The sequence below is a fragment of the Leuciscus leuciscus genome (assembly GCF_965113295.1).
Source record: "Leuciscus leuciscus genome assembly, chromosome: 3".
NCBI classification, from domain to species: Eukaryota; Metazoa; Chordata; class Actinopteri; order Cypriniformes; family Leuciscidae; genus Leuciscus; species Leuciscus leuciscus.
The window spans coordinates 47182788-47192849 of record NC_138727.1 but is presented as its reverse complement, the minus strand read 5'-3'; positions in this window follow the sequence as shown (position 1 = coordinate 47192849).

The window sequence follows — 10062 nt, the reverse complement described above, 5'->3', positions numbered from 1 at the left end:
CAGTTGCCTGCACAGTTTTGGCCAATCTAGTCAATGTGAATGCGCTGCACACATATGCATGCATTGTATCCATTAGTATTGTTTGTGCGGTTGTAATCTTAGTAGCCTATAATATACTATAGGCCTACAGCAATAAACAGGGTTTAAGTAGTCTAGAAAATAGAAAAAAAAAAAAAAAGAAGATTAGGCCTATATCCTGTGTAAATTCCAACGCATGCTTTGTGGAGTTAGTCATTGCATTCAGAAGATGTCAGTAACTTTCATTATGGGCCACATTACAATTGATTTATAGCAATTTATTTATATCGTTTGATACACGTTTGTCATAAAAGGTGTGTTGGAGATACATACAGGTGTGCAATAATTTAATTAACAGTCATTAATTTAATTGGTGTTTACTATGTCTAAATGAGTTTTGCCGAATTGCTATAAACTTAATTTATTTTAATTGAATACGTCGTGTTCAGAACCCTTGCATACGTCCATTAAATAGTGTATATGTGTACAAAGAGAATCTTCTTTTTTTTCCTTTTTAAAAAAAATAAAAGTAGCTACATAACTTCTGGATTTGAAATAAAATGAGTGAGTATGTGTTTGTGATACAGCCGCAGATCAGTAACGCACTGCAAACGCAGCATATGTGAATAGTGCGTGCTGCTCCTGCACCGCATACGCACTGCAACACGCACCGCATTCGCACTGCACGAAGTATGTGTGAAACGGGTGTTACGCATGAGATGGGGATTACCAGTTCATCAACTTGTGGAGTAGTGGAGAATATTCTGGTGCTGTTATGGTAACAAACGTGAAAACAGCATTTCTTTGTCGTCATTCTGATAGGCTACTTGGTCAGAAGGTGTTTTGTCCCCTGTAATTGCTTTGAATTAACAGAATCCAAAGTGTAGCTATTTTAAGGCACGACGCGACTTCTAGTCCCCCTGTAGTCAAGAATTTCATCCACTAAAACTCATGTTTGATCATCAAAATTACATATGTAAACGTTTTTTCCTTGATACAAAAATGTCTTCATGCCTTAAAATAGCTTGATTAACTACACCCTTGGCCCATTTACTATATGCGGTTCTATGAATATGCAAATTGGTTCCGAACACAAACTCCTGCAGAAAGATGCGCCTCATTGCGTCGATTAGAGTATTCTTTAACATAATTTTTTCATCTGTATTTAAATCATTGAAAACTAAAAATGATAAACAGGACATTTTAAAATATTTGATAAAACAGGACATTTTAAAACAGCATTCTTTCCATTCATTTCTTCCATATGGAATTTTATTTTATTTTTATAAAGTCTTCGTTAAAGCGTTATAAGCCTTGAACCAAGCCAACCAGTTACGAGGTGAATCATAAGATTACAAACTTTGATTTGAAGCAAAAAAAGTATTTGACAATTAGACAAAAATACTGTTAGGCTAGTACTACTACAAGACCGTAAGAACTACAATCCTATAAAGCAGGGGTGTCAAACTCAGATCCTGGAGGGCCACAGCCCGCAGAGTTTAGCTTCAACCCTAATTAAACACACCTGATCCAGCTAATCAAGTCATTCGGGCTTATTTAAAAACTGCAGGTATGTGTGTTGGAGCTGGTTGGAACTAAACTCTGCAGGGCGGTGGCCCTCCAGGATCTGAGTTTGACACCCAACAGCATAATCATATAAAAAAACAATGGACAAATATAAAACTACTCATTTAAAAATGTTGATTTATATATATATATAAACTATGGTTTAAGTTTATTGCAAAAAGTATTTAAGACTCGATTATTCGCGGATAGTGTAAACAATGAATGCACACACTCACGCCTCAAACATTCTTATAGTTACTTGTTAAAAACTGTTTTCTTTTAAGTAAATACATTTTTTTTTCGGTTTGAGTGCGTGTGTGTATTAGGCTACTTTGTAGAGCAAAACATCCAAGTATTGTCAAGTTATGTTTACCACAGACCTTGTTTTACTTAGGAAAATTTCGAGGGTAACACTGGCGAATTAGTCTTTTGGGTTTTGACATCATCCCTGCAACACTGTATAGAATTTAGAAGAGTACAGAGTGGTGCAGGGAGCGTCAAAGCCCGGAATGCAAGTACAGAGGACGCATAAAAGTATCCTCGCATACTTGAGAAAATCAAACCGTTAAAAGTCATTGCGGGCAGTTAATAAATAAGATCACAGCACATCTCATTTCTCACAAAGATGCGTTCTGTGTGCTCATGTCCCTCCAAATTTGTTCTTTCAAGGTAGCCTGGCAAGACCTTTCTCCATGAGAACGCAAGTCCGCACTTTGCGGTAGAATTATCTGCTGCTGCTTTGTTTGTTTGAGCATGTACCAAAAAGCAACAGACCCATTTAACACGCTTGAGCTTAAAATCAAGGTACAACAGTGTGCATACTAATATTGCGAATATAATATAGTTATTATATTAGTATTTAATATACTAATTTCTCTCTAAATATAGTACTGATGTCACATGCATGCTCTGTTTTGTTTAGTTTCTGAGTTCCTGGTTTCCCTAGTTCCTTGTTAGTATCCCTGGTATTTAATAACACCTGTTCTGTTTTAGTCAGTCATCCTCTGTGTATTGAAAACCTGAGTTTCCTGTGTTTCTTTGTCTGATATCGTTAATGTTAAGCTGTTGTTTTGTTATTCGCTTGTTGGTGGATTATAATAAAGACTATTTTGTTATGTACTCCTTTATTCGTGCGCTTCACTACAGGCACTACAGCCTCCGTGACAACTGATTATTATATAAGATAAAACAAGAACCAGCTACTGATAAAAGCAATCATCAGAGAATTTCAGGAATTTCAGATATTTCATGTTTTTCATTTTTTATTTTAAGGACAGAGCTTCCTTATCCTAAACTCAACAATAACAACAACAACAACAACATTTATTTATGGAGCACATTTAAACACAATATACATTTATCCAAAGTGCTGTACAGTGTGCCAAAGCATGTCTACACAATAAGAACAACAATTACAGGTTAAAAGATAAAAAATAAAAATAAGATTTAATAGTAGATTAAAAAATTTCCTCAAATGATGTGCGATACCATTCCAAGGCCTTGGCCAAGCCACAGAAAAGGCCCGATCGACCTTTGATTTGTAACGACACAGTGGCACAGTTAAGAGTAAGATCTGAGTGCCCTAGCAGGACAGTAGTTGCCATAGGAGCTATAGTTGTAGTTAAAGCTGTAATAAAATATAAACAACCAGAAAGAACAAAAGAATTATAGATAAATACTAAAATGTTAGAGCAAAATATGGGTTATGTGTGTCCTATTCTTATTATGATAATAAAGTTATTGAAGACTATAAATCTATGGAGTAATAGAGCTTACCTGAACCATTGACTGAAACTGATCCGGCAATTATGTTCAGTTGATTGACATCTCCTGTTTCCACTGCTGTCAGAAGCGTGTTTGAAATCTCTTGAACGGATGGGACTGGTTGGTCACACACAGTATACATGAATAAGCAGCATAGCATGGTGTATTTACCTGAATTCTTTGACGTTCACTCTGAGGAAGTTAACATACTTGGGTCTGTAAACTCCTTCAAGCTGGAACAGATAACAATTACAGACATCAATTACAATAGAGTATGGTAAAATATGAGTGTTGGTTACATAATTGTTGTCTCTGTGTTTGTTGTCTCTGAATATGTGTTTAAAAATCAAGAAAAGTATCATTTACATTTAATCATTTAGCAGACGCTTTTATCCAAAGCGACTTACAAATCAGGAGAGCAATAGAAGCAATTAAACTAAGAATAGGACATCAATATGCTGTGACCCTTCCCAGTTTAGTCTAATGCAGTATACGTAATTAAAAAAATAAATAGATAGCCTATAGAATAGATAAAAAAGAGTGGCTACGGACTCAGCAGCTCTGGTTGAGATATACGCAGCAGGGAACAGTCAATGTGAAGGTCTGTGAAAGTGATTTTGTGCCTCTTTGAGATGTGGTGTCGTTCACTTGCAGAACGCAAGCTTCTGGATGGCACGTAAGTCTGGAGTAATGAGTTTAGGTAAAAGGGAGCAGAGCCAGTGGTTGTTCTTTAGGCAAGCATAAGTGCATTGAATTTGATGCGATGTGCCTTAAAGGAACACTCCACCGTTTTTTGAAATAGGGCTTATTCACCTTCTTTCCTACATTTAGATAGGTGGGCAAATGCATTTTTGTCTCAGTGCATGCATTGTTTGAGTTTTACAGGGTCGGCGCTAGCTTAGCTTAGCATAATGAATGGAATCCTTTGTTGCCAGCTAGCATGTCCTGAGTAAAAGTGATATAAAAAATAAAAAAAACCCACCTAATTACTTCTTGTGGCCTGCATATTCACAACAAGTACAAATAGAGATGCAGATTAACACTAGACGATTTCCTATGCAGATATTGACTTGGGACTATATTAGGGGGAAGCACAGGTGAAGCACTGCTACTTGGGCGCAGAGATATCACGCCCAAGTAGCAGTGCTTCGCCTGTGCTTCCCCCTAATATAGTCCTTAATATATAAGTCAATATCTGCCTAGGAAATCGCCTAGTGTTAATCTGCATCACTATTTGTACTTGTTGTGAATACGCAGGCCACAAGAAGTAATTAGGTGGGTTTTTTAATTTTTTTATATCACTTTTACTCAGGACATGCTAGCTGGCAACAAAGGATTCCATTCATTGTGCTAAGCTAAGCTAGCGCCGACCCTGTCAAACTAAAACAATGCATGCACTGAGACAAAAATGCATTTGCCCACCTATCTAAATGTAGGAAAGAAAGTGAATAAGCCCTATTTCAAAAAACGGTGGAGTGTTCCTTTAAATTTTGACATTAGTGTGTTGATTTGAACTCACCTGATCCTTGACAAGCTTAGACCTATTCTTGAACTCCTCAGTGCTTGGGTTGTTGAGTGCTTCTATAAATGTGTCCAAAGAGCGAACCACCAGATCTGTTAACACCGCAGGTATTTTTGCTGTAGATGCTGTTGAAGCTGTAGAACATAGTAATTAGTTTAACATAGTGGGCCCTATTTTAACGATCTGAAAGCAAGTATCAAGCGCGAAACGCAAGTAACTTTGTGGGCGGGTCTTGGGCGCTGTTGCTATTATACCGGCGGGATAAATGACTCTTGCGCCCGACGCAAATCTAAAATGGGTTGGTCTGAAGTAGCTTCATTATTCATAGGTGTGGTTTGGGCGTAACGTGAAATAAACCAATCAGAGCGTCATCTCACATTCCCTTTAAGAGCAGGCGCTCTTGTTCTATAGCGGATTCCTATTATAACGGCGGATTTGCCAGGCGTTGATCTATCTATCAATCTATCGTAAGAATGTATGATTTGAAAAAATGAAAACGGCTGCTTCTGTGTGAGAGAATCAAAGTGTATGCGCGTTGTGCACACGCTACATTGATTATGGCCAAGCATGTGCCCTTAAAATAGCATATGAATAACATAACAATTGACTTTAAACTAGTTTTTTTCGGTTAATGGCGGAAGTTATCTTAGTTAACCGACGTGCGTCTGTGGAGGGAAAAGGCCGCTGTGCGCGGGTGCAAAATAGGAATGATACATGCATCGGTGTACAAAGTCAATTGCGCTGGGTGCAAGATAGGGCCCAGTAACTGCAATTTTCTTTACTGAAGATATATTTCATACAACATTTAGTAATTTATTTAGTTAATTTACCTTATTGTAATGTAATTTAATTCAGCCACACGATACTGTCATTTCTGACAGACAAAACTGTTGCATTTTAATATGCAGGCATCCCATTAAATATAGTAATGCTTTGATAATTACATGTTGAGATATTTCTCGCAACTACTTTATAATATAAAATAATCCTCACAAATATCTTTAGAGACATAAAATGTTTTTTTATTATTTTCATAATTTCAATTAAATGTTATTAACATTTAAAATCTGTCAAAATTCAGTGGGGGACATATAATACTTGCAAACAGTTTATAGTTTGGTTTATGAATACATCTCTGAATTTGTCAATATTATTTTATGGATATTACAAAAATTACATAAACACAATTCATCAAAAAACAACAACAACTTTTACATGAAATAAATAGTTAATTTGCGACTATATACCCCAGACTAAAAGACTGAAAAATTCGGATTCATGGCTGATGTGCGCTTGCATTAATGATGATCAACTGATTATGATTTCACATGCCAACACACATCAAAAGAGGCAAACAACATAAAGATATAAGGTTACCAGAGCAGACCTTACAATCTGATACCTGGTCTCACTGGCTTCCTTGAATGTCTTTCTCTGCTTTTATAAATGTTTCCCTTCTGTAACCACAGCCGATTAGCGTATATCAATTTTCACACTGCTGAAACATGTTTAGTATAATATAAAATTGCTATTTATAGGCATACTTGTCTTCCTGTTGATAAATAGATGGCTTATAATAGTAATTATATAATTTCAGGGCAAAAATGGCACATGATAAAGAGATGCACCCGCTTTCTTTTTTTATTCGTAACAATGGATAATGGATGTAACTAATAATGTTCAATTATAAGTCATTTATAAGTTAATAGGTAATGATGAACTACTCATTTATAAAGTATGACTATACATAGGCTACATAAGTAGTTAAAAAGTGGTATGCTAACAATGTATTGGAAGTTATAAAAAAACAAAACAAATAGTAAATCATGAAATAAACTCACTGAGATGTTTATGTCGAAATTGTTTTAGTATCATTATCTCAATAAACAAATAAATAATGAACAAATTTCTAAAGGATCAGTATATACAGTAATTACATATAATTGATGTATCATGAAGTTGTAAGCTGGTCTGTGTTCAAAAGCACAAACATGCGGGTATGCTAGAGTAATATTTTTAAGAAGAGTAATTTATTTGTTTTCAAGTGGATAAACATTTATAAATGTCTTACAGTCAGGGGATTCCGTGAGTTATGTTCAGTCCTTTCACTCAACAAAGACTTGTGATCTGTGTGGAGTGTGTTGGATCTATTGATAATGTGAACCTCAGAACCGGTTTTACCTTCCACTGAAGCTCACATGTGTGTCAGAGAAGACAGCGGCCTATTCCATCCCCAGTCAGCATTGCAATAGAAATTGCAAAGTGTTCAATGCCTGTTATAGACGTGCAAACGCATGAATAAATAATTGACAAAGCTTTCTGCATCCCCTAATCTAAAGTGTAAAATATTCATCTCACGTAAACATGTTACATATTTTTAGATCTTCTCTTTAAATGATGTACAAACTGCAATTTTTAAATGTATAATTTATTTGCCATATGCAAAGCTTCTACCTTTGAGTTACAAGATAAATAAATCAATACGAATCCCTTATGTGATATTTAAATTATAAATACATTTAAAGGGATAGTTCATCCAAAAATGATAATTATGTCATTATTTCGATCTTTTTGATGAAATCTGAGCGATTTCTGTCCCCCCATTGACAGCTACGCAACAACCACTTTGGTGCTTCAAAAAGTTCATAAAGAGATCGTAAAAGTAATCCATATGAATCCATTGGTTTAGTCCAGATTTTCTGAAGAGACACGATTGCTTTATTTAAGGAACAGAATGAATGAGAATGAACCTCAATGCTTCCTGCTGAAGCTCAAACGTGATGCGTAACATGAGAATGAACCTCAGTGGTTCTTGTTGAAGCTCAAAGGTGATGCGTAACATTAAAATGAACCTTATTGGTTCCTGCTGAAGCTCAAACGTGATGCGTAACACGAGAATGAACCTCATTGGTTCTTGTCGAAGCTCAAACGTGCTGCGTAACACGAGAATGAACCTCATTGGTTCTTGTTGAAGCTCAAACGTGCTGCATTACACTAGAATGAACCTCATTGGTTCTTGTTGAAGCTCAAACGTGATGCGTAAAATTAAAGGAATGGTTAGAAAACCTAGCTCACCACTGCAGGAAGTTATACACAGAATTTCTGATCTTGATTCAACAAGATTAAAAGATGAGGAAACTTTGAAAACATATACATTAAAAAAAAATATATATTCTGCACTCAGGTGGACCTGTTCCATAAGGATTCACAAAAGCGGTCTCTCATCTCCCAAAGATGAGTTTGTCATCAACAAATCAGAGAGGGACAGATGTATCAAGATGAACAATGAGATAATATTGATTCAGAATATAATTGTCTTTGAAGGTGAGGAATACATTGTCTGCAAAGTATATAGACACATTGCAAAGTTTTTTTGACTATTCCATTTACTCCACAGATTTAGGAATTTGTTTTGTGTCAGATCTGCCACCAAATCTGATGTGCTTCAAGTTAGATACCAATTTGCAGAAGTGTGTCCTGTTGCCTTTGGAGGTTGTCATTCCTCTTCTTCATGCAGACCCATCCTAAATTTCAGTCAACAGGTGTTGTGGTAGTCATTCAATCTGCTGAATTTTAGATATGCCATTGCCAATCTTTTTATCTTGAGGATAAAATGTTCATAATTTATGGGCAGATCAGCATCAAATTTAGACAGCAGTGACAGTGTCCAGCCTGCTTTCGCTAATCTCTGTAGGTGTGAAACATTTATAGTATTGTTATATTGGGTCTGGACAGTCAGGAACAACTAATTTAAGTGGTCTTGCTTGTAAGCTTGATTGATTGATGCTTGATTTATAAAATGTTTGTATTGTTTGTCTGTAAATGATTGGCATATATTCACACACATAAGCCGCTTTTCCACTTCCACATTCCGTGCTGATCCGGCTCATGATATGGTTTCATTTTACACTGTGGGACTGATAACGGAGCTCTTTGGAATGTAATAGAAATGCGTCAGTCATTGCCTTGGTAACGCAAGAGTTTTCAGACTATATGATATGTAAATAGCAACCGTTATGGAGGATGATCAGAATTTTCTTTTCATTTTATTATTATTTATTTGTGTTTACGTCGCTCAAACAGCTTACTTAGCCAGCTACAGAGAAACTGGAAGCCAGGCAACAAACAAGTGACCAATCCTGAGTGGCGACTATACACATTCTAGTCAATGGTGCTGAGAATTCAGGGCCCAGAGCGGTTTGTAATTGTGCCATACCATACCAGGCTTAAAGGAACACTCCACCGTTTTTCCATATTAAACTATGTTATTCCCTTAACTAAGTTGCGTGCACTCAATCGCTCTGGCGCGCGGCGACACTTTGATAGCACTTAGCTTAGCCCAGTTCATTCATTAGGGACCAAACAGAGATGAAGTTAGAAGCGACCAAACACCTCCACGTTTTCCCTATTTATATACAGTTACACGATCAAGTATGGTGACACAAAATAAAGCGTGGCGCTTTTCTAAGCGGGTAAAAAGGATAACTATAATGTATGGCGGAATAGCACTTGGAAGCACTTCGGCGCAGTAAAAAGTCACGTTGGTTCTAATGACAGAAGTGAGAGGGAGAGGGGGAGAGGATTTTTCAGGCGTGACTTTTTACTGTGCCGAGTCAAAGTGCTTCCAAGTGCTATTCCGCCATACATTATAGAGTTGTTTGGTCGCTTCTAACTTCATCTCTGTTTGGTCCCTAATGAATGAACTGGGCTAAGCTAAATGCTATCAAAGTGTCGCCGCGCGCCAGAACGATTGAGTGCATGCACTGAGACGAGAGAGGTATGTATCAACTCGTCTTAGTTAAGGGAATAACATAGTTTAATATGAAAAAACGGTGGAGTGTTCCTTTAAATGGAAATACAACTGGAACCGTTCCTTACTATTCTTAAATGTTCGGCCCGACGGTGGAAAAGCAGCTTTATATCTCTCTCACATACATTACATATTTATCATTTTTAATCAGGGACATCCTTGTTAAAGTATTGTTATTTTTTTCAGATGGAAATTTCTTTATGCTTGATGGTTCTACAGGTGATCTTATCAGATTTTCCCATGGTGTGATGTGTGTTAAAAGTGATTGAATCTGCTTGGAAGAATGTTGGGGCTGCACCGATCTCAAATCGTAAATATCCAACATGTTGATCAGAAATCCTGTTGTGTGGTGGACAAACCCCGTGGACAAACGGGCATGCAT